Raw genomic sequence first — 12513 nt, forward strand, 5'->3', positions numbered from 1 at the left:
GGTTCGCCATCACTGCTATAGGGGATAACTATTAGATCAGTGGGGGTCCTACTGCTGGGAACCCCCACCAATCATGAGAGCAGCAGCCACAAACCTCTGCAGCTCCCCCTGAAATGGACGAAACAGCTGGTCAGAATGCGCTCCGCCGCTCCATTCATTTCTATGGGGGACTGGAGATAGCAGAGGACAGTGCTCGGCTATCCCTGGGGGTCCCATAGAAATGTATGGAGCGACTGTACGCATTCTGACCAGCTGCTCCGTTAATTTCAGGGGGAACTCCGCAGGGTTTGGGACTACTGTGTAAATACAGGGCATAGTGTGTCAATATACCAGTGTACATTTTGTGCATTTTAGTTTGCCAAGATACCAGTGTAAACTCAGCACATTTTAGTGCATCAATACCAGTGTACAGTGTGTTTCGCCTGTGTTAATGCCCTAAAAAAACTGTTGCATATTTGCTACCATTTAATAATCAGTGTACTAAACCTGTGACCTTTTGTTAACCCTTTCAGGACCAGATGACTTTCCGTTTTTTTTTTTTTTTCATTTTTGTTTTTTTACTCCCAGCCTCCCAAAAGCCATTTTTTATTTTTTCATTTACATAGCCTTATGTCAGCTTGTTTTTTGTAGGACCAGCTGTATTTTCTAATAGCACCATTTATGGTTGCATACAATGTAGTGGGAAAAAAATTCCAAAAGTGGTGCAATTATAAAAAAGTTTTTATAATAAGTTTTATGGAATTTTATGGCTTTTTTTTTTTTCCCCCACAGAGTTTCCTGTTCAGTAAAACTGACCTGTTACTTTCATTCTCTGGGTCAGTACGATTACCACACATATATTTTTTTTTTTTGTTTTAATACTATACTAATCTTTTTCTTTGCATCATCATATTCTGACCCCCATAACTTTATATTTATGTAGACAGCTGTGTGAGGCCTCACTCATTTTTTTGTGGGGCAATCTGTACTTTTCAGTGAAACATTTTGGTGTGTATGACTTTTTGATCACTATTTATTCAATTCTTTTGTGGGAGATAAAGCAACTAGTGTTGAGCGAAGCAAGCTTTAGATGCTACATCCAAAGTCGCTTTGTTCAAAACTTCGGATTAATACTGTACATCTCCGTACATTATTAAAACGTATGGGCTCCAGTAAGCCGAAGTTAGTTATTCCTGAAGTCGCGTGAGACTTTGTTGAATAACTTCGCTAGTTGATTTTTAAAGTGGAAAACCACATCAAAACTTGAAACTGAACTCTGCTTCAGTTTGCGGTACCAGTCATCAGAGCCCATACATTTTAATACTGTAGGGAGACAGATCTCCGTACAGTATTAATCTGAAGTTTTGAACAAAGCGACTTCGGATGTAGTATGCTTAGCTCGCTTCGATCCTGAGGATAGGTCCTCAATAGAAAAAGCCCCGACAATCCCTTTAAAACACCATCTGCCCCCAATAAAAAGGAAAATTTTTGAATTGTTTTTAATTTTAAGAAGCAGAACAAATCAGATTGGGCACTTTTTTTTTTATAAAACACAGTCAACCATGTGTATACCCATAGCTATATACATCTGTGTTACTCTGGCATTATTTACTATTGTTGTCTTCAAGAGTTTAAAAGGGGAAGAGAGAAAAAAATATTGAGCCCTAGGAGAGGTCATATACAGTACCAATTTTCAGGGCAATTGGAGCACTTTTGATTCAGGTAGAATCCATTGGGACCCGAATCAAATTTTTGATTAATTCATTAGAATTGGACATGAAACAGAATTTTTGGTTGTTTCTTTTCCATTTTGGCAGTATTATACCATTGGCAATAAAAAATATAAAATAATGTCCTTCTGTAGCCATCAGCATCAAAGAGAAAACTCCTATATAGATAGATAAGGCTAGTTTCATGCAGTACTTTTAGTCTTGGTGCCTCTCGGCGTGCGCTGCCGCCGCAACTCTGTCCCCGCCCCCATTATAGTCAATTGGGATGGAGCGGCAGTCCGGGGGCTCACGTGAACTAGCAGCAGGACGGATCTGACAGGCTGTTCACCTGGCGGAACAGCCTGCCAGAGTCCCTTGCCGCTATTGTGAAAGTACCCTTACCCACCTGTTAGTTTGCTGCTGTTATTAAAATAGTAGATTAGTAGAATTAGAATACCAGTAGGAGTCCAAACAAAGGAGGAAGTTAAAGAGCCCGGAAAGGCAGCAGAATATAAAAAGAGACTTAAAAAAAAATGATATCCAGAAAACCATCCATACTTAGAATATTCACATATAGGCTTTTAATATGTGATAAAAAATGTAGCAACTTTTTAAATTGTTCATTTATATTGAACTTTTAACAACCAAAGTCCCGATTCTACTGACTGCAAATATTCCCTACATCTGACATAACCAGAAAACCCGGGTTCCCTTTCAAATTCCCCACAATAGCACTTCATGTTATCTCAGAAGTGTGACACTGGGAACGATTTAATGGGCCAGTTTTCTTCCTTTTTATGGTCTTCTGTTGGCTTCTCTTGGCTGCTCCTACTGCTATTGTACAAACTGATTAGCTCAGTGTCTGCAGGAGGGATATAGCTGAGGGGAGGAGCTAACACTTTTTTTTTGCTTAGTGTCGCCTCCTAGTGGCAGCAGCTATCCCATGGTCTTCTATGTTCCCCAATGAACTCAGCGAGAAAAGTATTTTACAGGTAAGCACAAAAAATCCTATTATCACAAAGGAACATAGTGAGCATTATATACAGTGCCTTGCAAAAGTATTCACTCCCCTTGACTATTTTTGTGTCTTGGTGCCTCACAACCTGGAGTTAACATGGATTGTTTGAGGATTTGCATCATTTAATTGACAGAACATGCCCACAACTTTGAAGATGTTTGTTGTTTTTTTTATTTTTTATTGTGAAGCAAACAACAAATAGGACAAAATAACAGAAAAAGTCAATGTGCATAACTATTCACCCCCCCTAAAGTCAATACTTTGTAGAGCCGCCTTTTGCGGTCTTCACAGCTCCAAGTCGCTTTGGATAAGTTTCTATGAGCTTGCCACATCTTACCACTGGGATTTTTGCCCATTTCTCCTTGCAAAACTGCTCCAGCTCCTTCAGGTTGGATAGTTTGCGTTTGTGAACAGCAATCTTTAACCCCTTAAGGACACAGGGCGTACCGGTACGCCCTATTTCCCGAGTCCTTAAGGACCAAGGGCGTACCGGTACGTCCTGACTTAAAATCGGCATTCCGGCGCCGCGGGGGTTAATCGGAACGGGATTTCGGCTGAAATCATTCAGCCGGCATCCCGTAACAACGCAGGGGGGGTCATTTGACCCCCCCGTATCGGCGATCGCAGAAAACCGCAGGTCAATTCAGACCTGCGGTTTTCTGCGTTTCCGGTCCATTCGGGTGTCCGGTGACCCGATGAACCGGAAAAAGACTGCGATCGGTGGCGTAATTATACACCACCAATCGCAGTCCGAGGATTTGAGGAGGCGGTGCTGGCCCTGGTGCTGAACACTGCTGTCCAGGGTGCTGATTGGTGCAGGGGAGAGAGGCGCGAGATTCAAACTTCCTGCGCTCCTCTCTCCCCTCCTCTTCCTGTTCTGCACGAGCACCCGGCAGCATCGTCCAGCACCAGCTCCTGTGTCCCCCTAATCGCCATCCATCACCCTCCTGCACCCATCGCCACCCAGGTAGGTTAGGGTCAGTGAGGGAGAGGCATCGTTAGGCAGGGAAAGAAGGGAAAAGTTAGTTAGGAAAAAAAAAAAAAAAAAAAAACTTTAACTTTTACACAAAACTTTTTTTGATCCATCTATCAGACCCCAGACCCCCCCCTGCCACTTGCCCCCCCCCTACCAGCCCCCCACCACCACCAGCCCCCCCACCCCCTCCACCCATCCCCCCACCACTCCCCCCAACCCCCCCCCCCCACCACCACCACTAGCCCCCTCACCACCACTTTTTTTTCTGCGTTCGCTGACTGGTCGGCACTTTTTAGCGTCCGTCCACTGTTAGCGCATCGCCTGCCCCACCGCTGATCAGCGTTGTACCGCTAATCAGCAACTTTTTTTTTTTCCTAACACTTGCCCTTTTTTCCTTTTTTTAGTACGCGAACACCCGTTGCCCCCACACACACGCACATATAATAAAGTTTTACACACACGCACACCTACACGCACACACACCCATGGCCCGCCGGGTGTTCTCGGCCGAGGAGGCATATGCCCAGATTGCCTCCGACTCCGAGAGCCCCAGTGAGGATGAGGATGACCCCACATTCCTCTTATCATCAGCATCCTCCTCATCATCATCGGATGACGATGAGCCACCAAGGCGGCGGAGACGCCGCCAGGCGGAGCCAGGGGCCGCACATGCTAGGGATCCTGTGGCCCACCCTAGTACGAGCCGCCCTGGGGTTCGTACTGGTTTCCCGGCCCACCAAATAAGTTCACCGGAGACCCCTGCCGATGAACTTAGCTGGTGTCCCCCAGTGGACTTTGAGCCTGAGATTCCGGATTTCGCTGGCAATCCTGGAATCCAGATTCCCACAGTGGGGTTTACTGAAATTGACTATTTTAGTTTTTTTTTCAGTAACCCACTGGTGAATTTGATGGTGGAGCAGACGAATCTGTACGCCCAACAGTTCGTCGCTCAAAACCCAGGCTCAGTTTTGGCTAGACCCGGTGGCTGGACGCCGGTCAGTGCAGCCGAAATGAGGACATTTTGGGGCCTCGTGCTGCATATGGGTCTAGTCCAAAAACCCAGTGTCAGGCAATACTGGAGTGGGGACGTCCTGTACCAGACCCCACTGTACAGTATGGTCATGACACGCTCCCGGTTTGAGGCCATCCGGAAATGTCTGCATTATTCCGATAATGCAGCATGTCCACCCCGAGGTGATCCTGCCTATGACCGGCTGTATAAGATACGGCCTGTCATCGATCACTTTGGGGCCACATTTCAGCAGGCCTACGTACCTGGAAGGGAGGTCGCGGTTGATGAGTCGCTCATTGCGTTCAAGGGGAGACTCAGTTTCCGCCAATATATTCCCACAAAGCGAGCGAGGTATGGCGTGAAGCTATACAAAATTTGTGAGAGTACCTCAGGGTACACTTACAAATTTCGTGTGTACGAGGGGCGAGATTCCCGTATTCAACCCCCAGAATGTCCCCCCACTCTGGGTGTTAGCGGGAAACTCGTGTGGGACCTTATGTACCCACTGCTGGATAATGGTTACCACTTGTACGTGGATAACTTTTATACCAGCATTCCCTTGTTCAGGTCCCTTGCCGCCAGATCTACGTTCGCTTGTGGGACCGTGCGGAAAAATCAGCGCGGCCTCCCTGCCTACCCCCTCCAGGTACCTATCCCCAGGGGTGAGACCCGTGCACTTACCAGTGGAAACCTGTTGCTGGTCAGGTATAAGGACAAGAGGGATGTCCTTATGCTGTCCACAATCCACGGTAACGGCACCACCCCAGTCCCTGTGCGAGGTACCGCGGCAACGGTCCTCAAGCCCGATTGTATCGTCGACTACAATCGGTATATGGGAGGAGTTGATCTCTCGGATCAAGTCCTCACGCCATATAACGCCATGCGCAAAACCCGGGCATGGTACAAAAAAGTTGCGGTCTACTTGGTGCAGGTTGCCATGTACAACTCTTTTGTACTATCCCGAAGCGCTGGCAGCACAGGGACATTCCTCCAATTCTATGAGGCAGTCCTCAAGGACCTGATCTTTTCGGACCGGGAAAGAGCAGGCCGGAGTACCTCGGGAACTGGAGGCGCCCGGATCGTCCCTGGCCAACACTTTCCAGGTGTGGTCCCCCATACTGGAAAGAAGGGACGAACCCAAAAAAAGTGCAGAGTGTGTCGCAGGAGGGGGATACGGAAGGACACCACCACTCAGTGCGACACGTGCCCCGATCATCCGGGCCTCTGCGTTATCGATTGCTTCAGGGAGTATCACACTTCCATGGAGTACTAAATTTTTATAATCCCCAACAGTTCACTAGAGAACATAAAACACTATGGCTCTCAGACTTTGGAGACACGAAAACTATTTTTCTTTCCCCAAAAATATTAGTTTTAGTGCAGGCATCCTCAAACTGCGGCCCTCCAGATGTTGTAAAACTATAACTCCCAGCATGCCCAGACAACCTACAGCCATCAGCAGGGCATGGTGGGAATTGTAGTTTTACAACATCTGGAGGGCCGCAGTTTTAGGATGCCTGCTTAGTGTCTCCAAAGTCTGAGAGCCATACATATTGGGCATCGTCGCGTGCGTAAAAGTCGTCGCTATAAAAATAACTTTTGACCAAACGCCTCGGATGAACGGTGTTAAAAATATAAAATAAAAACGGTGCCAAAACACCTATTTTTGGGCAAAATTTCAATTTAAATCCATTTTGCCGGTAATAAAGCAAGGGTTAACAGCCAAACAAAACTAAATATTTATTGCCCCGATTCTGTCGTTTGCAGAAACACCCCATATGTGGTCGTAAATGGCTATATAGCCGCACGGCAGGGCATAGAACGAAGGGAACGCCATACGGTTTCTGGAAGGCAGATTTTGATGGACAGTTTTTTTTTTGACACCATGTCCCATTAGAAGCCCCCCCTGATGTAGCCCAGACTAGAAACTCCAAAAAAGTGACCCCATCTAAGAAACTACACCCCTCAAGGTATTCAAAAGTTACTTTACAAACTATGTTAACCCTTTAGGTGTTCCACAAAACTAAATAGCGAATGTAGAAACAATTTTAGATTTTAATTTTTTTGTTACATTGCCTCAAAAAAGAGTAATATAGAGCAACCAAATATCAAATTTACCCCAAAAATAGTCCCAAAACAACAACCACCTTATCCCGTAGTTTCCTAGATGGGGTCACTTTTATGGAGTTTCTACTCTAGGGGTGCATCAGGGGGCTTGAAAGGGTACATGGTGTAAATAAACCAGTCCAGCAAAATCTGCCTTCCAAAAACCATATGGCGTTCCCCTTCTTCTATGTCCTGCCGTTTAGCCAAATAGTAGTTTACCACCACATATGGGGTGTTTCTGCAAACTACAGAATCAGGGCAACCCATTTTGAGTGTTGTTTGGCAGTTAACCCTTGTTTTACTCCTAGAAAAAATTGATTATATTGGAAAATTTTCCAAAAAATTGAAATTTCATAATTGTTTCTCCATCTGCCATTAACTCTTGTGGAACACCTAAAGGGTTAACAAAGTTTGTAAACCCAGTTTTGAATACCTTGAGGGGTGTACTTTCTTAGATGGAGTCACTTTTTTGAAATTTCTATTCTAGGGGTGCAACAGGGGGCTTCAAATGGGACATGGTATAAACAAAACCAGTCCTGCAAAATCTGCCTTCCAAAACCCATATGGTGTTCCCCTCCTTCTATGTGCTACCGTTCGGCCAAACAGTAGTTTACGACCACATATGGGGTGTTTTTGCAAACTACAGAATCAGGGCAACCCATTTTGAGTGTTGTTTGGCAGTTAACCCTTGTTTTACTCCTAGAAAAAATTGATTATATTGGAAAATTTTCCAAAAAATTGAAATTTCATAATTGTTTCTCCATCTGCCATTAACTCTTGTGGAACACCTAAAGGGTTAACAAAGTTTGTAAACCCAGTTTTGAATACCTTGAGGGGTGTACTTTCTTAGATGGAGTCACTTTTTTGAAATTTCTATTCTAGGGGTGCAACAGGGGGCTTCAAATGGGACATGGTATAAACAAAACCAGTCCTGCAAAATCTGCCTTCCAAAACCCATATGGTGTTCCCCTCCTTCTATGTGCTACCGTTCGGCCAAACAGTAGTTTACGACCACATATGGGGTGTTTTTGCAAACTACAGAATCAGGGCAACCCATTTTGAGTGTTGTTTGGCAGTTAACCCTTGTTTTACTCCTAGAAAAAATTGATTATATTGGAAAATTTTCCAAAAAATTGAAATTTCATAATTGTTTCTCCATCTGCCATTAACTCTTGTGGAACACCTAAAGGGTTAACAAAGTTTGTAAACCCAGTTTTGAATACCTTGAGGGGTGTACTTTCTTAGATGGAGTCACTTTTTTGAAATTTCTATTCTAGGGGTGCAACAGGGGGCTTCAAATGGGACATGGTATAAACAAAACCAGTCCTGCAAAATCTGCCTTCCAAAACCCATATGGTGTTCCCCTCCTTCTATGTGCTACCGTTCGGCCAAACAGTAGTTTACGACCACATATGGGGTGTTTTTGCAAACTACAGAATCAGGGCAACCCATTTTGAGTGTTGTTTGGCAGTTAACCCTTATTTTACTCCTGGAAAAAATTTATTATATTGGAAAATTTTCCAAAAAATAGAAATTTCAAAATTGTTTCTCCATCTGCCATTAACTCTTGTGGAACACCTAAAGGGTTAATAAAGTTTGAAAAAACAGTTTTGAATACCTTGAGGGGTGTAGTTTCTAGAATGGGGTCATTTTTGGGAGGTTTCTATTATCTAAGCCTCACAATATGACTTCAAACCTGAACTGGTCCATAAAAAGTGGGATTTTGAAGATTTCTCAAAAATTTCAAAATTTGCTTCTAAACTTCTAAGCCTTGTAACATCCCCAAAAAATAAAATATCATTCCCAAAATGCTACAAACATGAAGTAGACATATGGGGAATGTAAAGTCATCACAATTTTTGGGGGTATTACTATGTATTACAGAAGTAGAGAAACTGAAACTTTGAAATTTGCTAATTTTTCAAAATTTTTGGTAAAAAATGTATTTTTTTATGCAAAAAAAATAACTTTTTTGACCCAATTTTAGCAGTGTCATGAAGTACAATATGTGACGAAAAAACAATCTCAGAACGGCCTGGGTAAGTCAAAGCGTTTGAAAGTTATGAGCACTTAAAGTGACACTGGTCAGATTTGCAAAAAATGGCCCGGTCCTTAAGGTGAAAATGAGCCCGGTCCTTAAGGGGTTAAGTCTGACCACAGATTTTCTATTGGATTGAGATCTGGGCTTTGACTAGGCCATTCCAACACATTTACACTTAAACCACTCAAGTGTTGCTTCAGCAATGTGTTTGGGGTTATTGTCCTGCTGGAAGGTGAACCTCCGTCCTAGCCTCAAATCACGCACAGAGTTGTACAGGTTTTGCTCAAGAATATCCCTGTATTTAGCACCATCCATCGTTCCCTCAACTCTGACCAGTTTCCCAGTCCCGGCTGCTAAAAAACACCCCCACAGCATGATGCTGCCACCACCATGTCTCACTGTGGGGATGGAGTTCTTTGGGTGATGTGATGTGTTGGATTTGTACCAGACGTAGCGTTTTCTTTGATGGCCGAAAAGTTAAAGTTTAGTCCTCGTGCAGACCAGAGCACCTTCCTCCGTACATTTTGGGAGTCTCCCACATGCCTTTTCGCAAACTCACAACGTGCTTTTTTGTTTTTTGCTGAAAGTAATGGCTTTCTTCTGGCCACTCTGCCATAAAGCCCAACTCTATGGAGCGTACAGCTTACTGTCGTCCTATGTACAGATACTCCAATCTCTGCCGTGCAGCATCTCCAGGGTTACCTTAGGTCCCTGTGCTGCCTCTCTGATTAATGCCCTCCTTGCCCGGTCCGTGAGTTTTGGTGGGCGGTCGTCTCTTGGCAGGTTTGCTGTTGTGCCATGTTCTTTCCATTTGGTTATGATAGATTTGATGGTGCTCCTGGGGATCATCAAAGATTGGGATATTTTTTTATAACCCAACGCTGACTTATACTTCTCAACAACATTGTCCCTTACTTGTTTGGAGAGTTCCTTGGTCTTCATAGCAGTGTTTGGTTAGTGATGCATCTTGTTTAGGCGTTGCAGCCTCTGGGGCCTTTCAAAAAAGGTGTGTGTATATGTAATGACAGATCATATGACACTTAGATTTCACACAGGTGGACATTATTTGACCAATTATCTGACTTCTGAAGGCAATTGCCTGCACCAGAGCTTTTTATGGGCTTCCTAACAAAAGGGGTGAATACATACATTTGTGGTCATCGCAACCAAGAGAATGCACCCCGTCCCACCTGAGACTACCTTGCCCCTAAGCGGTTAGAGTTATGCCGCAACCGCGCCGTAGTAGGGACACCTGAAAGAGGGCATCCCCTTTAAGAGTAGTGGATAGTAAGGGTGGGTGGGTGGGTGGGTGGGGAAAACGCTGTAACGACGTACAGAGTGAGAGGGACGCTGGCTGTTAAAGAAGGCAGCCATGCCCCTCCCACAAATACAGGCCAATGAATCGGCCTTATACTTGTGGTCGTGGCAACCAAGAGAATGCACCCCGTCCCACCTGAGACTACCTTGCCCCTAAGCGGTTAGAGTTATGCCGCAACCGCGCCGTAGTAGGGACACCTGAAAGAGGGCAAAAGACATACTGAGTAGCAGGAGTAATTATTACAGCATAGATCACAAAACCAGACTTTGGAAAGCCATTGACATCTTAGTTTTGGGGTAAGGTATATAGCGGCTAAAACACGAGGAGCGCCAACGACCCAACTTCTGGATGGCATGCGCTGGTACCTGATTCTTGTAGGCTGTGGATGCTGCACCTTATACGAATAGATGTCCTGAGATCGTAGCTGGGTCGCCGCCCAAACTGGCAACTAAGGCGCGTATGCGAGACTATGAACTGGTGAGTAGTGAGTGGTACCACCCCGAAAGGCAATAGTGGACTATCTGGCTGAACCCAGCTAAGGCTATCTGCAGCTGATGAAGAACTCTGACAGGGCACCATCAATGAGACATAGGGAACTAGGACGTTGGGACTGGGGGACCTGTCTGCGAGGTCTTGGATGTCCTCAACAGCAGCACGTAACCCTCGGGACCCTGGACCAACTGGCTGACTGTGAGAAACTTGCTACTATAGTACAAGTAAACTCCCCAGGCCTCAAGAAACCATAGAAGGCTAAATAAACAGCGGATTTAAGCACCAGGCTGGGCAAAACCCCGAAAGAGTTCCTATCCAGGATGTCAGATAGGTTACGAAAAGCAGTCCAGTAACAGCTTGTCTGCGTACTTGGCCTCCTGGTCCACATCTGCTCAAACCCCTCAACGTAGCTTTGACAGCATGCACAGAGAACGCCGATGCCCGTTCAGGATGACTGACAGAGGAAATGCTGCACCCCCGACAAGTACGACTTCACCGTGTTGTGGGACAGCTTGAGCTCCGAGTGGCAGTAGCCAATGAAGGCAAGGATGTATTCAACAAAACTGGACTCCCTTTGAGGGCATATTCCCTAAAACCTGCAAATGCCCTCCACCCAGTGCAATACGCCCTAGTTGTATACGGCGAAAGGGGCTTGGCCAGTAAGGAGTGGGCCGTCTCTAGGTGACCAGTTAAACCAGTATTAGTGACTCGTGAAGGGGGGCGGTGGCGCCCACAACATCCGCCTATGGCATGACCTGTGAAAAGGGAGAAATTAGCCCTCGATAAAGCATCAGCTGCCACATTTTAAGAACCTGGCACATGCGTACTACTAACACAAAAATTATGTCGCAAGGAGAGTTGAACTAGACGTCTCAAGAGACATATGACATAAGACGACTTAGACAACCCATTGGTTAAGATATCTACCACCGCAGCGTTGTCGGTTACAAACAAAACTGTGCGATTTACCCAGCTGCTGCCCCAAACACGGGCGGCCACCACAATGGGGTACAGCTCGAAAAGTGCTGAGGTTTGCAGGAAACCTGGGATTTGTCTCACCTCAGCAGGCCACTCGCTTGCGACCAAGTGGGTGCCAAAATAGCAGCAAACCCTGAGCTAGCAGGTCTCTTGGGGGAGACCGGGACACCTAACTGGGAAAACAGCTCAACAATCTCCCCAGCCCTAAGGGAGCTGACCCTGGCCTCGAGATCAGCATGAAGTCATCTGAATAATGAATAAATTCACAGCGTACCTTATATTCTAAAACCCAATGGAGGCCTGAGCCAACTGATCAAAGAGCCACGGGCTGCTTCTTGAACAGAAAGTGAGTTTGGTGGAAAAGTAGTATCGGACCTTCTACCTCATGCCCACTTCCTCTGAAGGAATGAGGGAGTTAAGACTAGGGACGTGGGAACCATGTGGGGCTGACAGGTCGATGATAAGTCTCTCCTTCTTGCTAAACTTACCTGTGACCACCCCATCGGGACTAACTCTCCACCGCTGAAAGGAGGGCACTTCAAAAGGACCGATCAAAACCCTTCTCCAACTCGGCTTCAAGAACAGACACCCAGAGGGTGACCATGCACTTACCTGCTCAGAATACCTACGGACTGACAACCGCAGAATGGTAGTAATACAGCACGACCTGGACGTGAGACGGTGCATGAGATACAAACCAAGCTTCCTCCCCCCCTCCCAGACGTGTACCCCTACTACCTTGCCGATAAGCCAAATTTCAGGATGTAACTTGAGACAAGGTTTGGACCTAGAAACAAAACAATTAAGGCATCAACACTGGATTGTGCACATGTCGTGAGGAAACCCTGCGAATGTGTAAAACGTGAATGATGGAACAAGAGCAG

The 12513-nt window shown here is 45.6% G+C and overlaps 1 protein-coding gene across 1 annotated transcript in view; it reads right to left on the reverse strand.

Annotated features, from left to right (window-relative positions):
* Positions 1–12513, reverse strand: part of LOC122928884 (PR domain zinc finger protein 2-like) — a 207841-nt gene that overhangs the window by 18126 nt on the left and 177202 nt on the right.

Source organism: Bufo gargarizans, chromosome 2 (genome assembly GCF_014858855.1).
Source record: "Bufo gargarizans isolate SCDJY-AF-19 chromosome 2, ASM1485885v1, whole genome shotgun sequence".
Taxonomy (NCBI): Eukaryota; Metazoa; Chordata; class Amphibia; order Anura; family Bufonidae; genus Bufo; species Bufo gargarizans.